Source organism: Mustela erminea, chromosome 6, assembly GCF_009829155.1.
Source record: "Mustela erminea isolate mMusErm1 chromosome 6, mMusErm1.Pri, whole genome shotgun sequence".
In the NCBI taxonomy this organism is placed as follows: Eukaryota; Metazoa; Chordata; class Mammalia; order Carnivora; family Mustelidae; genus Mustela; species Mustela erminea.
In genome coordinates this window covers 37,847,091-37,872,204 of record NC_045619.1, presented here as the reverse complement: position 1 = coordinate 37,872,204, position 25,114 = coordinate 37,847,091, and the positions used below count along the sequence as shown (strand labels likewise).

At 37.0% G+C, this 25,114-nt stretch overlaps 1 protein-coding gene across 1 annotated transcript in view; it reads right to left on the bottom strand.

Annotated features, from left to right (window-relative positions):
- The window catches only part of LIN7A (lin-7 homolog A, crumbs cell polarity complex component), a 116,856-nt gene that overhangs the window by 73,690 nt on the left and 18,052 nt on the right, over nucleotides 1–25,114 (bottom strand). The window contains exon 2 of the mRNA XM_032346905.1: nucleotides 2,388–2,506. The gene's annotated coding sequence lies outside the window, so the exon portion shown is untranslated. The remainder of the gene's footprint in view (nucleotides 1–2,387; nucleotides 2,507–25,114) is intronic.

Genomic DNA, 25,114 nt, shown 5'->3' with positions numbered 1-25,114 from the left:
AGACCCAGCCTCTCCTCCAGGCTCAAGACTCAGATGCCTACCAGACTCCTACTTGGATGCCAGAAAAGCATCATCAACTTACTCTTGTCCACAACAGAGCCCTTGGACAGTCCAAATTTGGTCCAGCTGCAAAGATTCCTACCCAGTTATGTAACCATTCACCCAACAGTTCAAGCTGAAACCTCGATTGAGACTTGTCTCTCTCATCTGTGTACCCAGCGCATGAACAATTCCTGTTAACTTGACTTCCAAAAAGCACACCTTGAACCTGACGACTTACACTGTTAACCATGCAAGCTGCCATCATCTAGCCTCTCACTCGATCTGCTCATGACTTTGTTCCTGGAATCTCTGATTTCTTCTCTTGCCCACACACTTGTATTCTCTCACAGCAGTCAGAGGACCCTTTTAAAAATCCAGTCAGGTCAGGGCAAAACTCTCCAAGGGCTTTCTCCCATGCTTAGAATGAAATCCACTGTCCCAACCTTAGCATGCAAGGCCTTATGTGATCTGATCTCTGGCTGCCTCTGGGAAGTCTACCTTGCTTATTTTACTGCAGACGGTCTGGTTTGGGGGACATTCCTTCTATGGACTCAGATCATTCTTGGTTTTTGCACTTGTGGTTTCTTCTGCCTGAAAAACTCTACCTCACTTATATTTGTGACGTGTTCAATTACTTCAGTTAGGCTATTTTCTCACCACCTCAACTCAATTAGGTTATTTTCTTACCACCTCAACTTAACAGAACTTTACTCCTACCTCCCCTAATCCTGCTTTATTAATTTCCATAGTTCTGTCACCCTCTGACATTGTATTGCATATTTATTTAATCATATTCTCACTGGAAAGTAAATTCCATGAAGATAGATACTTCACATTGATCATATGCCAAACTCCCAGTGAGGAGAGTTATATATTTGATGTGTCCTATTCTTCAGTTAGTTCTGCGGAGAGTAAAAGAGATGATAGAATATCTAAAAATGAAAATCGGCCATCAAATCTCAGAGGAGTAGCACTCTGTGAAGGAAGAAAAGTGTGTGTAGGGAATCTAACCTTGATCTACAGAGTAACTACAGAAATTTACCTCAGAGAGGCCCACAGGGTTTTCACATAGTCATACCTTTCCCACTGAGCAGCCGGTGGCCAAGAACTCACACACTTTGAGAAATTTCCTTTCAGCTTTTGGTTAAATCCACAGTTTTGAACTTGGAGACACAATTATGGTTATTTACTTAAGCTGTGTTCATTATAAAGAACACTTCAATAGCAAACAACTTTACCTGATATTTAGCACAAGCCTAGTTTAAGTCAAATCTCAGCAAAATCCAAACTGTAACCACACTGGATAGGCTACAGTTTAAACTTGTAGTGAAAGAGGTTTTGTATGTCTCTCTTAGTCCCCTAGGTTTTTCCTGTGTGGTGACTGTTAGCATTGTTGAGGTAAAAATAAATGCATTAGCTACAGGTAGAACTGCAAAGAGAAAGGGAAGTTGATATCAATATTCCTTGTCGAGTGTATGTCCTTCACCAGAACAAACTCTCCGGATTGTCACTGGGTTCAACTGGCTTTGGAGAGGATGACGGTAGATAATTTATTATTGGGGGCTTCTAGTGGAGCAAATATGCTGGATTTAGGGACTTTAGGTTCTAAGTAATTATTAAATAATGAATTATTACTTAGAACCTGATGGGGAAGAAATGATGGGCTTACTTAATATTATTTTGTTCAAAAAACAATATGGCTTATACATCCCAAATGAACTCTTTTATAACCAATTAAATTCATTAGTGAATTAGTCAATGCCACCACAAGTCAATGCAAAAATTCAGTCATTTCTACACACTTGGATATGTTAAGCTTCTTGCAACCACCAGCGAGGAAAGCATTACAAAAATTTGTTAGAAGGGCATAGCAGTCTGTTCAGAGATTTTCCATTATTTCACTAGACAGCAATGTTTGGATAATTATAACATTAGTCCGTAGGAAGTAACTCTTCCAGATTTATCTAAGATTCAGTTGAGTGTCCTTTTAAGAAAAGCTCAACCCTCACGAATTATGACTATTTTGAACTGAATTTCCATATGACTGCATGTGGCCACGAAGTAACTTAAACTACAAGTATGTAATAGTTAACCTGCTGAGGGAGTGACCTCATCGGTACCATAAGGTCAACATTTGGTTTTACACGAATGTATAAATCCTGACTGGATCTAATTTAAGAATTTAGCAGACTAAATCATATTTTATCATCTGTCCAAGGAACTAAAAACAGAAAGCTTAAATGTAGCTCCAGTCTTAACTATTCAACTGTTTGTGTGGAAAAGACATGCTTTCTCTTCAGAAGACATATGGCTAAATAGAAGTGATTAAAATTTTAGTGTCATACCTCTCGAATAGCAGTACAAAACTCACTCTGAAGCACTTTTTTGAGGGATTGTAGCTTGTGCACTGGTACTTCTCCAGATTCCTGTAGTTTTTCCAGTAATTCAATTGCTCTGGCAACATCTGAAAAAAAAAAAAAATCAAAATAGAGACATCTAGAATCAACTGTATCTCATCAGCAAAGTACTATTATTCCAGTTGAATGGTGCAATGAAAAACAAGTGGAATGAATTGCAAAATCACAACTTAAAATTCATAGCTTATTGATCTAATCTTTTGGTAAAAAGTCATTTTAATTTGTTCTACACAATTCGTCGCTGAATATGCCTTCCTCGGTGGCATTTCATGTATGTTATTTCTGTCACACACACTAGTTTGAATATTCTCTTAGCAAAGAAGAGTAGGAAACATGCCTTTTATTGACACCCAATAACGAAATAAGTCCTGTAAATTTTGTCTCTGAGATGCTGTTTGCAGTCTGACTCTTCCTTTCCCATACTATATTTATCACATCGGCAATTTTACATTTATTAGTGTCATGATTTGATCAATGTGCATTTCTTCCACTTACTGATAAACTCTTACAGGGTAGGAACTTCTCTAAGTTTGGTCACCTTTGCATCCCCAGAGTCTGGTATAATATAGTGACTAAATATCTGATGAATTAATTAATTAACTAATGGGCTCTATCCATTTAACTGCTTCTCTATTATTCTAAGCCCTCATCATTATCTCCTCTCTGTTCAGACAGAGTCATTCCTTCTCCTCCAGTCTCTTCATAAGGTCCATAAGGTTATCTTCCTAAAGAATCTGATCATGTACCCACCTACCAACTTTTAGAACAGTACCAAGCAAAAGAATTTTCTGTAACAATTAAGTTAAAGGCTCCTCTTGTACTTGACAACATCAAAAGTTAATGTATCAAGAACCACTGTCTTTTATACCCATAGCTTTAAAATTCCAAGCATGGTTTTGTACTGCCAAAAAAAAAAAAAAAAATGATATGACGAAAGACCCCTTCCTTTAAAAATACTTATGGTGATCTCTTCTACTTGTTGTAGTCAATAGCTCAGTGAAGAGTCACGTAGGTATTTATGTGTAAGATAGAGGGTTTTCAGTTCCTAAGGGATTAGTTCCAGAAAGCATCCCATATCCCTGCCATCAGATTTTAAATTCATCCATCTATCCACCCATCCATCCATCCACTAATTTGTGTTCCTATTAGAGCAGGCACTAAGTTTGACAGTAAGAATAAGACACACATCCCTTCTGAACTCACAGTCAAATGAGGAGACTATAACAGCATGGCTACCTATAATAAAATCATTACGTCCTTGGAATTTAGGTTAGCATACATGTATGTACCTAATCAAAAAAAATAACCAGTAAGCAACTTTAATGGAGACTCTCCCTTGAAGTACTGCCAACTAATTTTCAAGTGTGGCCCAACGAAGCAAAAATCATGAAATCGACACAACACTGCCAGTTTGAAAATTTGGTCTTTTTGTACATAAACTGGAAGTCGAGGTAGTCAATTGGATAATACCAGCCATATTCATAATCAGTAAGTTACCAAGCTAAGAATTTCATGCATTTTTTACTGCACAGAAGACTCTACCTAGATGTCCACAGGTATATGGAATTCTCCACATGTTAAAAACTGAGCTCATTAATATTTTTCCTGAAGCTAATTCTTCTCTTTCCATATTCCATAATTCCATTAATAACACCCCCACCCAGCCTGTCCTGCAAGCTAGACAATGGCAACATTGTTCACATGCACCCCCACATGCAGTTAGTCAGTGGCAGTGAAGATGCTATCTCAAATACCCCTTTTGAATGGAGCCCTTTTGCTTGATGACTTCAGAAAAGCCTTTATTATTTTTCACTCACAGAACTGAAACATCTCCCAACTGTTCTTTATGTTAGCCTTTTCTTGCTCATTCTATCCTCCACCTTGCTTCCAGAATGACTACCCTGAATGATAAACCTCATTATTATCTCCCCTACGTAATACCTTCTCTGGCTTCCCACTGCTTACAAGGTGAAGTTCAGACCAGGTAGCGTTACACTCAAGGCCCTTCACAACCAACCGCTTCTGACTCATCTCTAAGAACTTTTCCCTGCTCATTGTTATTTTGGACATCCAAACTTTCTGTTATTCTAGGATGTGGCACAGAATTGCAACCTATATGGCTTTGCACACATCATCCCCTGTTCCTGGAACACAGTTAAGTCACTCATCCGTGTTATGCATAGGATACAGTGGTAAAGGACACAGCTGGGTTTTGTCCCTTTCATGACATTTATAGGTTTGAGGAGTCACAGACACACAGTAAAGCGGGCATGTCCTATAGAAGAATCACTACAGGTTGCTGCATGGACCTAATGAAGGCATTTATCATCATTCAGGAGGCCAGGAAGGGCCTCTTCATGGAATTAATAGGTAAGCAGGGTCTTAGGTAGGAGGTGCAGGGTGGGGAAAGGGAAACTATATCTCCAGCAAATCAACGCAGACTGAAGTCTGGTCAACAGAGTGTGGGGCACTCAGAGAACTGAAAAAAGTTCAGTATGGCTCAAGCTGAAAGCAAGGCAAGGGTAGCAAGAAATGAAATAGAGAGAAATCACATCATGGAAACTGTTTTAAATCATGGGGGAAGACTTGGCTTAAATAGCATCTCCTTGGCATGGCTTTCCTGATTCTCCAAGGCTGTTGAAGTTTCTCCCTTATCTGTGATCCCACAGTTCTCTTGACTCATCCGATGTAGTAATTCCTACTCTCTGCTCTGCCTCTGTTTGCATGTCTATCTCCCTCCTTTACCCTTGCAAATCTCCGAGCTTCTTGAGGGGTGGGAACAATATCTTATTTGCCAATGTATCTATGGTTCAATGCAGAGTACTTGGCAAATATCAGAAGTTTAATACACACTTACCGAATGAGTGATAGATTAATTAATGAAACTAACTCAGGAAAGCAGGGGTTAGAGGTTTGTGTCTACAGGGACACATGACTTCTCATGAGACTAGACCTCCTTGGTCAAGACTGGCATGGATCTGGTATGGGAGAAGGAGGCAAGCATGCATCTCTAGGCTAGAGGCCACTGAGTAACCAACCACACTGAGGGAAAATGACCCCAACCTGAATACTCGGGAATTCTCAACCTTGACTGCACATTATAATTTTCTGGGATATATTTAAAAATTATTAATGCCTAAGACTTCTCCCCAGCCCACCCACCCCCCCAAATTATGCCATAATATTCACAACACCAGTTGTGAACTACTGGTTGAGTAGTCTGGTCAACAGAGTGTGGGGCACTCAGAGAACTAAAAGGAGTTCAGTATGGCTCAAGCTGAAAGCAAGGTTGAGAACTACTGGTCTACTTGGCATGGGTATTTTTATAGCTCTATGTGATTCTAATGTGCCCCCAGGGTTTAAAAGCTCTGATACAGATTAATGTCTCTAAACCATGAATGTATCTAGCAATCACCTGAGGGAAGTTATTAGAACATATGTTCCTGACCCTCTACCCCCACTTAGAGAGGTTAATTCAGAAGGTGTGAAAATAAGGCCCAGGGATTGGCCTTTTAAACAAACGTTTCAAGTGATTCTGAAGTTGTTGGTTCACAGACCCTGTTTGTTGAGAAAGTAAATAAAATGGATCTTTCAGGCTCCTATCAGTCCCCACATTCCAGAATCCTAGCATTTCCATTATTCTTCACTACCCTGTGTAACACTGAATAGGGTTTTTCCAGAAGCCTCAGAATGACTGGTACAAGTTTATGGATGTTAAGTACCACCCCATTCTAAAACAGTGTTCCTTAGAAAGGCTGTCTTTATTTTTTATTTTATTTTATTTTATTTTATTTTTTGAGTGTTCCAAGATTCACTGTTTATGCACCACACCCAAGGTTTTATGCAATACGTGCCCTCCCTAGTACCCACCACTAGGCTGGCTGTCTTTAGAATCACCTGTGGAGTTTTTAAACCCGCCTGCTACTCCACACTAATTAAATCAGAATCTGTAAGACTGGGACCCAGTCATCAGAATTTTTGTTTGTTTAAGCTTTCAGGTGATTCCTATGCCCATCCAAGGCTAAGAAATATTAATTCAAAAAAAAAAAAAAAAAGATCAAGGAAACCGGGCACATCCCATTAAAAGCTGGACCAGCCCTCTTACGTTACAGGCTAGGCCTTTTCCAGTCCTTATGAAGAGGTAATGGTGAGCGGAAGGAAAACTCATGGAGAAGTATTACGTCATTAACTTAGGTCAGAATACTAAGTCTTTGCTTCACTTCTATCCACTGAGGTATGTTCCCAGTAGAACCAATGACGGCTGCTGGGGGGCCCTGCAAGAAGGGAGACTGGAGTCTTTCCTGGTTGCACAGACAACAGACTTGGAGGCTTGCATGCCCTGTATGCCTATCTGGTGAGAGGGAGAGAACTGGAAAGCAGAGACTTCTGGGGCCTAAACCGTCTTGCTGGAAGCCACCTAAGAGAATCGAGCAGGATAAGGTCATGGGATTCACAGCAGTCGGTAAAAGCCAAAAGAAGTCTAAAGACCAAAAGTGGGAGAAATTGGGTCTCACCAACCCAGACCTGGCTGGTGTTGCAGAAAGTTGGTGAGTAATCAACTCGATACAAACTAGAGTTTTCCATGGATTTCTAATTCCCTTTAGCTCTGTAGAAGTAACAGAAACCTGCAAGGTCAGGATCTGGAAGGGAGCAAAAGAGGCTTTGGAGTCAGCAAAAAACTTGTTCTTAAAACCACAGCAAGTGTGCCTACTTTACTGATGAGCCCCCTTAAGGTTCTTATTCAGAACCTCCTTGCACTTATTTCATGAACCCATTCTACCAAATTTGGTTACTAATATTGAAGTCTGGGTTTACTAGTTTAGCTCAGCCTAGAAGGAATATTAGATAAGGACTGGGAAGGCTGCCAGACAAACAATGAAAATAAGAAGATCTCAGAATATTTTCCTGAAACCGACTCCTCCTCTGCTCTGCCAATTCTCAAGTTCATCCCTCTATGCAGCATTTGTCCCAGAAGTGCTGGGGTATTACACATGCCCCCTCACTCTTTCTCATATCCTGGATTCCATTAATCCTCATGTCTTTATTTTAATATAGATTACTAACATAATTTTTATTGAAATATAATTAACATAACTGTGATATTTGGTTTCAGGCATACAACATTCCAATTCAAGAATTCTATCCACTACTCAGTGCTCATTGCAGTAAGCATAGTAATATCTGTCACCATACAATGTTGTTATAGTTTTTTCTTCCAGGTACAGAATTTAGTGATTCATCCCTTACATACAACTCCCAGTGCTCATCCACAAGTGTTCTCCTTGATGTCCTTCACCTATTTAACCCATCTCAGTGTCCCCCCCGCCCCAGCCACTTCCCTGTTGGTAACCATCAGTTTGTTAAGAGTCTGTTTCTTGGTTTGCTTCTCTTTTTGCCCCCTACATTCATCTGTTTTGTTTCTTAAATTACACATATGAATGAAATCATATGGTATTTGTCTTTCTCTGACTGACTTATTTCACTTAGCATAATACTCTCGAGCTCCAACCACATTGTTGCAAATGGCAAGATTTTATTCCTTTTTATGGCTGAGTAATAGTCCTGTGTGTGTGTGTGTGTGTGTATACACACACACACATATATATATATATATACACACACCACATCCTCTTTATCCATTTATCAGTTTGTGGACATTTGGGTTCTTTCCATACTGTGGTTATTGTAGATAACGCTGCTATAAACATGGGGCACGTATCCCTTCAAATTAGTATGTTTGTATCCTTTGGGTAAATACTTAATAGTGGAATTGCTGAATTATAGGGTGGTTCTATTTTTAACTTTTGGAGGAAACTCCATACTGTTTTTCAGAGTGACTGCACCAGTTTGCTTTCCCAGCAAGAGTGTAAGGGTGACCTCCTTTCTCTGCATCCTCACCAACATGTTGTTTCCTGTGTTGTTAATTATAGGCATTCCTGAATCCTCACTTCTAAAAGCAACAATAACAATAAAGATTTAATGCCTCTGAAGTAGGAGGCATAGTATGCTAAGAACTTTACATCTTTAACCCATTTTATCCTTCCAACAACCTGTATGTGGTAGTAAATATCCACATTTTGCAATGAGAAAATTGAGGTTTCTACGGAGTATTAAGTACCTCATTAACAATCAGGATCGGAGTCTGGAGTCCAGATCTAAGGGATTCTAAACCCTGTGCCTTTTATTTTTATTCCATTCACAGCTTTTCTTTTAGCAGCTTTTGCCTTCAACATTCAGTACTTTTATAATAGCTCTACGCTCTGCAGGCTTTCCTGGTCGGAGGCTGAGCTCTTAATCTTTCCTCCCTCAATAAAGATTAACCCCTGTTCCATTTGCCAGTCTACCTCTCTCAGATAGTACTCTCTGATCATCAGAATCACCTGGAGAGCTTTAAAATGGCAGGGAGGAGTGATTTCTGGTCTTGGCTACTCACTGTCGTCAATTGGGAACACTGGAAAAAAATAAAACCATGTACCTGGATCCTACCTACATCTATTTCTGATTTCATTGTTCTGGGGTATGGACTTGACATCAAGATCTTCAGAGCTCTCTGGTGATGATGTGTGGTCATACTGAGATTCACCGATAGGGAATCTCAGCGTATAGCCCAGGGATTTTAAAGAGCAATGTTACTTTTAATAGTATTAGCTGTTGTATCTGGTATGTAGTATGGCACTGATTTAAACATTTCACTCCTCTTAACCGCACTATGAGGTAGGTACCGTTATTACTCCCATTTTACAGAAAAGGAAACTGCGACCAGTAGAGTTAAAATGACTTCCCCAGGGAAATAGTAAGTTGTAAAGTTAAGATCTGAATCTCAGCAATATTGCTGTAGAATCTGGACTACACTCAGAAGGGACTCAGGAATCCATATTCTTACAATCATTCCCAGCCGTTCTCCAAGGTTGTTAACAGAGATTAAGTTAATCTGATCAACAAATCCTTGCTTGAGGCCTGAAGGCAGTGGTTCTCAAATTTTAGTCAACATAAAAATTTAACTCTGGGCCATTTATTATTATTATTATTATTATTATTATTATTATTATTATTAAAAATTGAGATAAAAAAAAAAGATGTTGAAGGTTGACTGAACCTTGAAATCTGCTCTGTTAGTAATCCTCTCAGATGGGGCTGATGCAGGCAGTAGATCACAGACATAGTCTCTGGGTTACTACTAACAGTTTAATATGTGATCCAGAACAGGGTGAGGTCATCATCTATTCAGCGCTTATTTGCCCTATTTATATCATTTTATAAAATCCTCAACCATATATACAAGAATTACTGTTGTTTCCACTGTATAGTTAAAGAAAAATAACAAATAAGACTTAGAAAGATGAATTATCTGGCTCAAGGCAATACAAGTAGTAAATGATAGGGCCAGGATCCAAAACCATACGTGTTTGACTCCAGTGGCCATGTTCTTATTTATTTCTCTACCCTGCCACAGAAAAGGGATTAAAAATAAAACAATAAAGGCAGAGCAAAAAAAAAATTTTTTTTAATTTTAATATAGCATCATGGACCACTGTAAGCTGGGACAAAGAGTCGTAACACTGCCCAGAGACCCAGGAGGTGACCACTCAAAACATTATGGTATAATGAATATGTTCATATTGATAACATATTTTTTTTAAAAGATTTTATTTATTTGAGAGAGAATGAGGGAGAGGGAGAGGGAGAGAGAGTTTGAAGCGGATTCCACACTGAGTATAGAGCCCAACACAGGGCTTGATCCCACAAATGCAAGAGCATGACCTGAGCTGAAACCAAGAGTTGAGCACTTAATCAACTGAGTGAAATGTCCCTAATAACATATTTTGATCACTGAAAAATGATCAGTCATCAAGTACCTGATGATAGTAGGATAACCTATTTTGGAAAGATTTCCTTTAAGATAGGTTGGACATTACAACCCAAAACAAGAAAACATTGAAACTTAATGGCATGAGCTCCCAGTGATCTAGAAAAATCAAATTACCTTCTTCTTTTTCCTTAATGATGAATTTTTATTAACTTGACTGACATTTAGACTGCAGAATCTGACCTATGACTCATCTCCATCTGGAACCTGGATGAAGATGAAGCTGGGTTATTTAAAGCATATTGTTGACTAATCCCATAAACATTTATTGGGTACTGTGGCAAACAATATGAATTATCTACTCTAAAGCCACCTAAAACCTTCATGTTTCTTGCCTTCTACTATAAAAGCTGGAAAGCAAACATACTTCTCTTTCCAGACTCTTGTCATTTGGCCAGTTGTTTTAAGTGTAAAGACACTGGGCATGGTTTCTAAGGAGGCTTTTTGAATGGACAAACTGCTGGCATAGACCTTCAGCCATTTGGTCTTTGCACCCTTCCTCTTTCCCCAGTTTGTGATCATGCAAAGAACCTTCACTTCTTAAGGAAGGTGGAGCAGGAAAAAGAAAGGATCCCAGCCCTTGATGCCATCCCTGAGCTGGTGTACCAGCCTTGAACTGTGCAGCCCCATGATTTCTGCCTACGAGACAAATACGGGCTTTACTGTTTGGTTTTCTGTGACTCGCAACCAGATACGACCTAGCTGATACATGAGCACATAACTTTAAAGACACTATTCTAGGTTGCAGAGCTAAGGTTGAAGATATCGGGTCACCTATGTTCGTCTTTTGATTAAGAGGGTCTTAGACAGCCTCCCTGGAAAGGTGACATTTGGAGTGAAACCTGAATGTTCAGAAGAAGCCAGCCTTATGCAAATCCAAAGCAGGGGCATCCAGACAGAGAACAGCAAGGGCAAAGACCCTAAAAACTGAGAGGAGCAAGTCTACATGTTAGAAGAACAAGCTAAACCAAGGTCAATGCAACTTGATGAGTGAGATGCAGAGCATGTCAACAGTGGTGTCCTGGTAAATAATCCACAAACAGTTCCCCAAAACAAAAAGACAAAAACAAAACAAGACAAAAGTCCTCATTGGTAACATTTGCTGACTTCTGTTATGTAAATACTCCTACCACAGCCATTTCAAACTACCAGTATGATATCACTAGATTGCAAAATTCCTCACTACTTACCAATCAGCTCCCACTGGGCAGGTAAAGGGTCAGTTTAAAAATCTAATGCTGTACAGCGGGAGCATATGTACCAACCAAATAAATGCTCAATAATGCTGTGCGCTTCCAAGACTCTTTATGAAAGGAAACGCTCTCACTTCACAGGTTACTAATGAGACATGAGAATCAGTATGTCCTTCTCATCTGCCAATCGTTTCTGCTTTGATCCACCACCAACTTGCCATGTTCCTCAAATGCAGACCAACTAGTAAACTCGAAAAAAAAGAATTATCCCAATTTAAATGCGCTCACTATGTTCTTTAAAATACCCAATTTTATGTTATTTAGCAAAAACAGAATGACTCTTCCTCATAGGATTTGGGATGATACTGGAGTATATAACAAAAAAAAACACACAAAAAAAACAAGTTTGACCATACTAGAATTTTTAAGTCATGAATTTATAGAATGACAAAATCCTGGCCCAGACTCTCTGTAAAGTGTTTACCAAACCTACCACAACCAAGGGAACAATTTGTGCTACAAAATGAAAAGCTGTAGTTGCTGAGAGATTCTCTGAAATGGAAGGTACCTATTTCATTTGAAAGTGATTACTTACCCAATAAACAAATCTTTAGGTATACAAAGCTTAAGATACAGTTTTCTTTGTTAAACAATCCATTATGTGGTCAGAATGAGTAATGTTTCCCAGTTTTTCTAGGAACTATAATCAGCATTTTGTTCTTTTTCTTTTCTTCTTCCTCCACACCCACCCCTCCCCCTTTTAAAATTCATCTAATTTTCCCAAACAGCTGAAACTGAATCTTTATTTGCCTACCGTTACCCAAGATCTCGGGAAGTCAAAAGTTGCACGTCCCTTTTTTTGAGCTTTCTTTGAGCTCTATTGTATGTGATGTCTTCCCTTTCCTTCTATATTTTCACCTCACTTCTCTACTCAATCTTGCATCCATGTCTGTACATCATGACAGCCAACTATAACTTATTCCTAATGAAAGTGAAATTAGCTCAGTCCATATTTTCTTATTTCTAACTTTCGTGGCATCCATGCAAACGAACAGCTGACTTGAATGTGTTTTGGGAACCTATGAGGGATTAGACCTGAACTAAAATGTAAACTGTCTTTTCATGTCTGAAAGAATGAAATGAAACAATCTACTGTCCTCTTCTACGCTAAATACTAGAACATCTGTGTCCTACTAATTTTTGCATATGCCATTGTATCCAATACAGAATCATGACAATTGTAGGCACTTGAAAAGTGTCTGTAGAATGGCACTGATTGTATGGAATTAAATTTTCTTGTTACAGTTCTATTGTATTTGTATTCATTACTTAACAGTGATACTTGTGTAGAGCCTCACTGACAAGATTTAGGTTTCTTACGAAGTGTGAGTTCTAAGAAAATGAGAACTAAAGGGACCAGACCCTATCTTTCCATAATGATCAGCTTAATCATTCTTCCATAAGCAGGAGTAAGAACCCATGACTATGACTTAAACGTGTATCAAAGTTCATTTTAGCTTTGTGAAAAAATTTAGAGAAGTCTTATTTTAAGCTCGCTAGGGAGGTATTTTAAAATAGGCTGTCCAGAGGACAACATTTTGTATGCAGATAAACTGTTTCTGAAGTTTCTTAGAACATGAGTATGATGAACACTTATTCATTAGCCAATTAACTGTACTGGGTAGAGGACTGTAGAAACACAATAAAACCATCGTATCCAGATCAGCAACAGGATACCTCCACAGTGCACCCCCAGAGACCCAGCCTGTCCATCTACACTATTATATATTTCTGCTTTATTTATGACCTCAACTGACCTTAGATGCAGCTGGTTGAAAGCTTTCACAAAGCTTTAGTTCACCTTAAAATTAAAGTCTGTGTATTTTTTTACCTTCCTTCCTACAACTCCTTGTCTGTCTAATGATTTCCAATGAAAGTTAGTAAAACGATAATTATTATTTGACATCTTAAAAACACTAGACCCGAAATGATGTGGACGCTTAGGCTCTACAGTAATCTGTATAATATTTCCCTAGCTTAGTGCCTAAAAAAGCAACCAACTTTTCATATTGGTAGTGATTCCACCTGGGTGTATCATAAAATTGGGAGGCTCTTTTTATAATTATCATTAGTAAAACCCAATTCCCTTTTTCACAGTGCTCAGGAAATTGGAAGGGAAAGACTTTATCAAGAAATTGCTGGAGAGACACCCAATCAAACGGGGTGTTTTCAGAGAGCTTGTTACAAAGAAACCTTACAAATTTAACTTCTCATGTCCTCCAGTATCTCCTATACCAGAAAATGGATGAATGTTTTTATCCAAACTGACACTTTGATGTATTATTCGGCTATCGAGCTACTTAACAATATGTTTGCTCTTCTGTGTTCTCGCTACTGTATCATACTGTCATCCAGTTTCTTAGTTACTTTGGAATTATGTGGTGAGGTTAGTGTGGTCTATCTACATCTGTAATAGATGCTCATGGGACAAGGTGAAGCTTGGACTTTGCAGAAGTTGTTATGGTGAATAGTTTATGTATTTTCTCGAGAACATGATTACTATTAAGAGGATTTAAACTGCCAAGTGTAACACATGAAATAATGAGTTTCTCCTCATTATGTTAGATTCCTTGGGGCTGCTTTCTCAGATTTTCTATTGATGTTTCTTTTATAAACTAAATCTTGGGAATAGAGGAGGAGGAAAAGTAATTGTTTAGTAACTTACTGCATTTGCATAGTTACTAATGAAGTGTTATTTGATTTAAGTACAGTTTTATGAAGTATTAGATAAAATTAGAGATTATCAAAATGAATTTGAGTATTTTTTCCTAATTATAAAATAAAGTCACATCTTGTGGGTTTATAGGGTAAGTCCGAAGCCCAGTCCTGTGCTCTAGACACTTTTTCTTTGTTTAAAAAATCTTTTAACATGTTCTATTATTAATCATTTTTTCCTAAAATTAAAATGAAAAATTTCAAAGATGATTCAAACTAATTTTAACTAAGTGAATAACTTTAGGTTAAAATGGAAAGTAATTATTTAAATTTCTAAGTCTTAAAATTCATTATTTTATCAAGAATTGCAATCATAGGGGGCACCTGGGTGGCTCAGGTCATGATCCTGGAGTCCCAGGATTAAGTCCCGCATTGGGCTCCCTGCTCAGCGGGGAGTCTCCTTCTCCCTCTGACCTTCTCCCCTCTCATTCTCTCTCTCTCTCTCTCTCAAAAAGAAAAAAAAAAAACTTAAAAAAATTGTAATCATGGGTATATAGTGACTCCATTCTATAAAATTTTAGTTTTATGATAATCATTTACTCTTTCATCAAATCATTCTTTATATTAGAATTAATAGAATCCTTGGCCTGCCTGGGTGGCTCAGTTGGTTAAGCGTCTGACTCTTGATTTCAGCTCAGATGTGATTTCAGGGTCATTGGATCTAGCCCTATGATGGGCTCTGTGCTCAGCATAAAGCCTATTTAAGATTCTCTCCCTCTCCCTCTGCACCCTACCACTCATGCTCACTTGCTCGCTCTCTCTCACTTGCTCTCTCAAAAAAAAAAAAAAAAAAACCTAATATCTTATTTACTGAGTTTCCAAATATTATTTTTCCATTAATTTTAACATATACTCTGGAATAGGTAAAATACTTTAGAAGTTCCTGTTCTTTGAAGGACAGATCTTTACTAATTCATTTGGAACTGGGACCCTACAGTAGGTTTTAGCTTTTCTTTTCAGTTTCTTCTGCTATTGGGCTATTCCAATATTCTATCACTTCATTGTCCTGTGGTCTTAGAATATACATTTCATCCGATTTTCTCTTTTTAAAATTTGAACCAGTGCTCTTTTTCTTGATCAAACATAAAAACATTTCATTCATGATACTGGTCATTTCAAAAATCCAACATTTGGTTTCATGAAATATGTTTTGTTTCATGATTATTTTACTTACTAATATCTTTATTATCTCCTTCTTTATAGTTTGCGTAGGTTTATGGGTGTGTTCATGATTCTGCATGAGTTCTGAGGAATCAGAATCCCACCATAGCTCTATCTTTCTTCTTTTGACAGAGTGGATCATTTCTTTCCTGTCTACTGTTTAATTTTGATTTCTTATTAAGTGGTTTTTTAAAAATTATTTATTTATCTGAGACAAAGAGAGCAAGTGTGCAAGTACACACACTTGAGTACACGAGTTGGGGGAAGGGGCAGGGAGGATGGAAAAAGAAAGAATCCTAAGCAGATTCCCCACTAAGCATGGAGCCCAACATGCAGGGCAATCTTACAACCCTGAGATCATGATCTGAGTCAAAACCAAGAGCCAGTCTCAACCAACTGAGCTACCCAGGTGCTCCTTAAGAAAACATTATTTAGAGGGAGAAAAAAAAAGTTACCAAGGCAATGCTTTTAAAAGGACTATATTTTTAATCTTTATTTTGTGATTTTTTACATATTGATCAGAGAAAAAATTACTTGTTTCGTTTCTCATTTTGGATTTTAATAACAAATTTAAAGTCATAGCACAGATGCTTGAAAACTTTAGATAATACGTACACAAACCTATATGTATACTCAAGTTTGTTAAAATGACTTATTGAAATTTCAACTGGTCTTACATTTTTGTCTATTGGAGCTGATCATCTCTGAGAAAGTTGTGTGAATTGCTAATTTTTCCCACTATTAGTTGTTACCTCATACACATGTACTTCAAACTCTGATCTTAGGTATGTAAGGATACTAATACATTCTCTAGGATACTAATACATTTTTTAAAAAATTTTATTTATTTGAGAGAGAGAGAGAGAGAGAGCATGAGAGAGCAGAAGGTCAAAGGGAGAAGCAGACTCCCCACAGAGCTGAGAGCCCGATGAGGGACTCGATACTGGAACTCCAGGATCATGACCTGAGCCAAAGTCAGTGGCTTAACCACCTGAGCCACGCAGGCACCCGATATTAATACATTCTTAGTAATTTTTCTCTAAATTAAGTATCATCTTGTCCCATTTAATTTTGGCTTAGATTTTCTTTTGACTGATGTTTTAATGATTTTGCTATATTTTTCTAATGTTTCCCTAGTATTTCTTCTTTCTAGTGTTTTTGCTTTTTTCATTATTGTATTCCATAAACTCTGATAGGTTCCTTACTCTTTCATCTCTTATTTTCAAACTCTTTCTCTATGATTGTCCCTTCTTCACCTCAGCCTATTATTTTCTTGATTTTTCTGATATTTATTTTTTAAAGAATGCACTGTTTGCTCTATTAATTCTATCTCCTCTAGGATAATTATCTATAATTATATAAATATATATATCACCATATAGATGGTCATTCTTAAAGAGCTAGTGACTTTTTTTTTGCTTTATTTAATAAATATACTTAACAACTTAAACTATATGCTTCTGTAATCAAATAGGCATTCCCATCCATTTGTGAGGGGATAGAGTTTCTAATAATTAAAACCTACTTCCAGGAGTAGATATGCCAAGTGGCTGAGGAATCGGCCTCTTCAGCAAAGGGTAATAAAGAGATGGCTGTCCCAGGGTATGATGGCTCCATTGCTCCTGGCTTTTGAAAAACATCTGGGGATTATTGTTATGCTTTTCTCATCTCGGCTCCTACTCTGAAATTGAAATGTCTTCCTTTAGAGAGTAATGCTGGAGCTTTTAAGCTAGGAACAACTGCTGCTGTGTTGAAGTCTAAAGAAGGAAAGAGAATGGATTTACTCTATCAATTCAGTTCTTTCATGGATCACCAAATGTTTGTACCAGGAATCTCTTCTGCCCTCTCTATATGAGTTTAGGGTTCTTGTCCGGCCTTCACTAGGAGAATTTGTCCATACTTTGCTCTCTCAGGTTCATGCTTTAGAGTTTTAGTACTCTCTGTTCTGCCAGAATATCACAGTGGTTAGAAAGGAGACAGGAACCCGAGAGGCAGGGAAGCTAAGGGGTTTGGGCATAGGGTATTAGATAGGGGTCTCAACCTTGTTGAGTTTCCTTCACCGTAAAGCAAAGATCATGATAAAATCTACCCCAGAGTGTGTGCGTGTGTACGTGCCTGTCTGTGAGCATTATAAATGAAAATGCTCAGCATTGCGCCTGGTACATAGTAAATGCTCAATGAATGTTACTACTGATCATTCTTGTCTTCGTCAATCACCAATCCGATCCTGTCTGCTTGCTCACTTCTAGGAATTCTTCAAAACTTTGTGTTTTAGTAACAACCCTTTATCCCCCATCATCTTTTAAAATTTATTGTTTGTTTTACATCTATTTGACATCGATGATTTTTGAGGTAGGGGGGAAATCACATATGCTTAACCTCCCACCTTGATACAAATCCTCCTTTTATCATTACCTTCTTGCTCTAGAAATGCCTTATGATATTATGGAAACCACGAAAGACTAGAAGTCAAGATTCCTGGTTCAGAGTCCTAAAATTTTTGCTATAATTTTGGAAATTTGCTTAATTTCTATCAACTTCAGCATCTTTATAAAATCAATGTTTTGGACTAGTTGATTTTTTTTCTTTTTTTTTTTTTTGCCTTAAAAAGTAAGTGTTCTGCCTAACAGGATGGTTCATTTATCAAGAGTGCCATTAATTAATGGGACACAAAAAAAAGTGGTGGGAGAGGATGGCTTGAGCCCCAGGAAGAATGGGGCCCAATACACAATTAGGCTAAGACGGTTTTGTGCAGGAGAGTTCAAAAGGAAGAATGCTCACAGAGGAGGTAACAGAAAGCCCTGCTACTAGGTAAATTAATAGTAAATAAAAGATAGTAAAAGAAAATGAGTTATTTAAAAGTGTTCTCCATAGACAGTTAGCCTAATTTAAATTTTTATACATGCTTGAAAGTAATAAATCGGAATAGAAGCAATAAACTATTCAAACAGGAGTCACACTAGTGATAATCAAATCAGATCTATAAATTTAAAGATGAGGAAATCAACACCAAGTAAGATAAAATTACTGCCCACAATCTAAAGGCTGAGTACGCGGGCTCCTGGGTGGCTCAGATGGTTAAGGAAAGCTCCTGGCTCTTGGTTTCAGCTCAGGTTATGATCTCAGGGTGAGATCGAGCCCTGTGTCAGGCTCTATGCTGGGTACGGAGCCTGCTTTAGAGTGTCTGTCTCTTTCTTCCTCAACCCCTCCCCGCCTCCACATGAATGAACTCTAAATAAATACATACATAAATAAGATTTGTCTAAGTACTCAAGTACTTAGACTAAGTAGTCTGAAATGTTACTTGAGTACATTTGAGTACTCAAGTACTTAGATGAAGTAGTCTGAAATGTTACTGATAAAGCCAGAACAAAAACTAAGATAGTCTGAATCCCAGGGCAGATGTCCTTCCACTATACTACCATTCAATAGTTAACTGAAATAGTTCAGACTTGCTTTTGTCCTTGAGTCCTACTTAAAAATAACTTACTGTATACATAAATGTACCAATTATAAGAATGAGTCCAACATTTCCTCAATCAATACTCACATATCTACTATATCAAGGTTCATCTTTTTAGTGTAATTCAGATATATTGGTAATGAGAGTTATAGTAAAAATTTGACTCAGGGGAAAAGGTTACAAAAATAATCAAAATAAATGTTACAGTTTTAATATGCACAATTGTACGAGGAGTATGTCTTACCAGAATCTGGTATCTATATGCCTGTATTCCCACCATAGATGGGCCAAATGTAGATGAAGGAGGCTAGTTTTGTTTGATTTTTATCAAAAAGTTATCTCAATTTTAAGAGAGTAGTATCACGGAGTCAGAAGGGACTTTGTGTTCCAAACTCTACATTTTATATCTGAGGTCAAAGGACACACTATGATTTGTCTGAAGTTTTAAACAGGGAAAATTTTCGGAAAATGAGCGTTTATTATCAAATGAAAGGTGATTACTGGAGAAAGAAGACTGACAGCATTGAGCCTAGATAAGACCTCTTGTATGAGGGAAGAGCCATTTCTATACTGTTCTGTAATTAATAATCACACAGAGTAAAGTCTACCTTTTTAAAAATAATACACAGAATTTAGGACTTTAAGGAAAAAAAAATCCTACTAGGAATCTTAGTGTAGTTTTAATCTGCTTTTCCCTGAACACTGGTTGAATATCTTCATATATTTATTTGCCACTTATTTATCTATTTAAATCTTTTGTTTATTTTTTTATTGGGTCATTTTATTTTCTTTTATTGTTGAGTTTTAAGAGTTCTGTATAGATTCTGGGTGAAAATCCTTTATCAGATATGTTTCAAGAGTGTTTTCTCTTATTCCTTGGCTTTTAAAAAATTTTCTTAAATAAAATGAAAGTAAATTGATTTTTTTTAGCCAGTAATTTTAAATTTGACCCTGTTTTCTATTATGGTTTATGCTTTTTACAGTCAATCTAAGAAATCTTGGATTAGCTTAAGGTCTTAAACATTTTCTTCTATACTTTCTTTTTATTATTATTATTATCACTATTTAAAAGATTTACTTATTCATTTGAGATGGGATGTGGGGGAGAGAGAGACTCTCAAGCAGACTCTCCACTCAGTGGGGAGCCCAACACAGGCCTTGATCTCAAGACCCTGAGATCATAACCTGAGCGGAAATCAAGAGTCAGACGTTTAACCAACTGACCCCCAGGAGTCCTCCCTTCTATACTTTCTTTTAAAATAATATAGTTTCAGGGGCTCTTGGATGGCTCAGTGGATTAAAGCCTCTGCCTTTGGCTCAGGTCATGATCCCAGGGTCCTGGGATCGAGCCCCGCATTGGGCTGTCTGCTCAGCAGGGAGCCTGTCTCCCCCTCTTTCTCTACTTGGCTCTGCCTACTTGTGATCTCTCTCTCTCTGTGTCAAATAAATAAATAAAATCTTTTAAAATATAATAAAATAATATAATATAGTTTCAGATCTTACATTTATATTTATGGCCCATTTTGAGTTGATTTTTCAGCATAGCATATGGGTATCCAATTTTTATAGTACATTTATTGAAAGGATTAGCCTTTCTTCACTGACTTTCCCAACCCACGTGCTGAATATCAGTTGGCTATATATCTGTGAGCCTATTTCTGAGCTCTGCTCTATTTCACTGACCTGTATATTAATACTTACACTAATATCATACTTTCTTAATTACTATATCTTTATAGTGAGTTTTGAAATGAAGCAGTAGTATAAACCATCCAACTTTGTTCTTGCTTTTCAATTTTGCTACACTATATCTTCTACATTTTCATATAAGTTTTATAATAATTACATATAATTAGCTTGTCAGCTTTTGTTTTTAAAAAGACTGTGATATTTTAACTAGGATTGTGTCAAATCTATTCGAGAAAAACTAACATCTCTACAATGTTGGAATTTCCAATACTGTAAACATAGTATGCTGTTCCACTTATATAAATCTTTAATTTCTTTCAGCAGTGTTTTGTAGTTTTTTTGTAAATAATACTTGTACATATTTTGTTACATGTGATTCAAAATATTCCATGATTTTGATACTGCTCACTGTTATTATATAGAAATATAATTGATATTTTAATGTTAACCTTATATTTTCTCATCTTATAAAAATCAGTTTTAGTAGCTGTTTCAGTAGGTTCTGTAGGATTTTCTATATAGACAATCATGTTGTCTGTGAATAAAGATCAACCACTCCAGTTTCTACTGGCATCATGTTCTATCTTGAACTTTTTTTACAGGTTCACTCTTCTTTATCTGTCAAGTTCTATCTTGCCACCAAATCTTGTTGTTGTTTTTGTTTTAAACCCTTTATTCTTTGCCAAGTAAATGCCTATGCATGCTTCAGATCTCAGGTCAAATATACTTTCCTCAGGGAAGCTTTTTCTTTTCTTTTCTTTCCTTTTCTTTTTTTTTGGAAGCTTTTTCTAAGACAAGTCCCTGTGCTAGCCCTTTTACTCCATTATTCTTTCATTAATCCAGCAAACAAAGATTAAGTGCCTCCTATTAAATGCCTACCATGTGCCATCATTCTTTCATAGTACCATCTACCCTTGCTTCCTAGTATTTATTATTATTTTAACTTTTACATTATTTCCATGATTATTTGGCTACTCTCTCTCCTGCAGATTGTAAGTATCATGAGAACAAGAACCATGATTGCTTTTTGTTCTCCTTTGATGTCCATGCCTAGCTTAAGGCCTGTAACATGACAGGTACTCATTAAATATTTGCAGAATAAATAAATGAGCCAAAAGAAAATGCCTGTCCAGAAAATGGAGGAACTATTTGGAGGGTAGGGTTGAATTGCTCAATGCCATTCAACACATACTGTTCAAAAGACTGTTCACTGATTCTATAATCATTATTCAATCTCTGTATACATGAAAATGTATCAGAAACTTTTAAATGCAATTTTAAGGAAGTTCTAGGAGATAAAATTGGAGGTTGAGTTGTAGATTCTAAGCATGAGGAGTTAATTTTTAAATTCACAAGTAAAACATTTAATTGGGTAAAAACAGCTGCTACAAGCTCATATTAGATTAAATAATAATTTAATATTTTGTCAGATGAAAAAATTTAAATCCATAGACCACTAGATGTCCTTGAAATTATACTTGTACCTTTTCTATTTCATGAGTCATTAGGATCTAATTAACTCAAAATAAACAGGCTAATGCAATAAACTTGAAATGACTTACTCAACAAGGTCCTGAATATACAGTAAATAACTTGGTTTTGTTCCATGTGAGAGACTATTAAATAAAAAGCTTAGTTTTATCTTTTGAATGAGATAAATAAGGTACTAATCTTTAAATCTGATCATGAATTCTCTTTTTTTTTTTTTTTTTTACTGCAAGACTAATTACTCCTACATAAATGAGTTTAATTTGAAAGGCATTGTTTTTCAAGTGGTATTAATATAAACCACTCCTGCCATAATTTACGGAGTAGTTTTATCCTATCTTTAATTGTATGTGCACTGAGCACCGTAAAATAGGTGCAAATATTTCATCACATTGTATAAATGCTTTAAACACATTTAGTTTTCTGCTATATTTATCAAGGGTATCTCTAACAGAAAGAGAAAAAATAAGGTGTATCTCTTAGGAATCCCTTTTCTTTAATATGAACCTCAGTGTTAACACTTATCAATGCATAGAAGCACTGCAAAAGAAAGTGGAAATTACCGTGTTGGTTTATTAAGAACTGATGGTGGTAGCTTACTGTTTTTACCTGATATTTCAATAATAAGAATGCCAGTTCAAATGCCCCTGAAGTCTGAAAGCAGTGACTGAGAAAAGTACATTCTTTTGTTTATTGAGTCATTTGTTTATTAAGTCATTGTTTATTTAAAGGCATTATGTTCTTCTCATGTATGGGGGTAGATGAGGTACTTGACATGTGACTATCACATTCAAGGAACATTTTAAATTGAATTAGGTATGAAAACCCTATGGGTATTCTTTTTTCCACCCCTTTTAAAAAAGACTTTATTTATTTCTTAGAGAGAGCGAAAGAGAGCACAAGCAGAGAGGAGAGGGAGAAGCAGACTCCCCGCAGAGCAGGGAGCCAGACGAAGGGCTTGATTCCAGGACCCTGGGATCACAACCTGCACTGAGGGCAGAGCTTAACGGACTGAGCCACTTAGGGGCCCCCATATGGCTATTCTTATCATGAATCATAGATCTACTTTAAAAATGCATACTATAGAAAACATGTAATATATATTTTGAAACTGAACAGATCTTAAAAGTTACTCGTCAGGTCTCCTGAAGAGTGCAAGAAGAAATCCTTTATGTGTGTCAAACCACTATCCTTGCATTTCTATTATCATAACATATTATACAATTTGAATTGTAAAATTCAAAGAAGCATTTTAGGAATCACCGAATACAAATGTGTTATTGCATTCCAAGAAAGAATAAGAGTAAAAAACATGGGGGGGGGGGGTTGGTGAAAAAAAAATCAGGATTTATTGTTTTCATTTGCAATTAAAATGTCAAATGCAAGAATTCACATGGCAGGGAGTGAGTTGAAGAAAACACAGGTGCCTAATTCAGGAGCTACAAAAAACAGTATAAAGGTGACCATCTGGGGAGAGCTGGCTGATTTAATTTTCCTATGAGCTTACCTTCTGCTCCCTATTTTTCTTCCAAACTCCACATTCTGACCTTGAAAATGCATTCATAGGTTTTGCTACATCCACTTCCTTCTAAACATAAAAGCAAGTGGACTTAATTATGTAAAGGATATTAATACAACGAGGGACACAGTGTGTTGTATTTTATTTAATCTCAGCTTTCTGACGTTTTAAAAGGTTTTGTTTCTGGTGATGGCGCCTTGTCAGCTTTTCAGTCATTCAGTAAATTCCTGCACTTTCCATGATACACCTGCAAGGGCTGACAGGCACAGTTCTAAGAATAAATACTTCTTTGCGAACTGGTGGTTCTCAAGGAAGCCCAGAAGGGAGACCTCTGAGCACGTCAAGTTGAGGCGTTGGGAGCCTAGCATGTAATCCCGATATGACACAATGGGCCACCCCAAAGACTCACCGGAAGGATGACAAAGCTGAGTGTGGAATTCCTGACTCGTCACAAAACACTGATTGCCCAAGGATCCTGAGTATTTCAGGATTTCTGAAGGAGGCATCACACTTTCCTGCCACAGTGAATTAATATGCTGAGTAGAAAAACATTTTTTACATTGGTTTTCTTTTTATATCTCCATCTGAATACTGGAAATGATGCTAGTCACGCTAAAAAAAATAAACAAATACTTACTTTCAAGTACTTGTTGCGGTATCTTTTCTAAAACTAGTCTTTTGCTCTATACTGCATTTTTTTCCAAAAAAAAACCAAAAAAACAAAACTCTGTAGCTACTATTTCTTCAATATCCTTAATCAGTGCTCTAATCATTCCCATTATTCTCAACATGGTGCACTATATGCTGTCTGTGCTTCTGAAACTTCTTTCAGGATCAAAGCCCTAACTTATATAAGGTTGTCCTCACAGCATCTCAAAGCTTATTAAGTGCCAAGCTAACTCATCAGCCTTGTAGATCAATATGTTTCCCTTTAGGCTTTTCCCTTTCCCTGTTTTCACCCCCTATTAGTCAATACATGCCCATTATCACCACCTCCTTCATTTCCATTCCCATAATTCTTCCTCAGGGTCAGGTTTGGTCATCCAACCAGATCACAATGAAAATACAGACCAAAACTGTCAAACTGTTCCAAAGAATAACTGAGTTTCTTGAACAAAGAGTTCGATCATGTGCCTAGGACTTGGAGATTCAAAACCATGTTATAGGCTGTAAAGTTGACAGACATCTTTAAGTTTCCTTAATCCAGCACTTTGGAGATCTGGTATATCCTCATTCCTTTTACCATGGGACTTTTTTCAAAGTGCATCCAATAAAATCTCCCAGAGTCGTGTTTGTAAAATACTGATCTTCATACATTTCAATCTTGCAGCTAATTTTCATATTAGTTAATAAATTCACAGCTCAGATCATTTCACTACCTGCCTTAAAAGTTTTAAACATTCTTGATTATCCATCAAACAAAGCTAAGCACCCCTATCTATCTGCACCTTATGTGTTTCATCTTATCTTTTATGACTTCGTTCATCTGTGTAGTTCCCT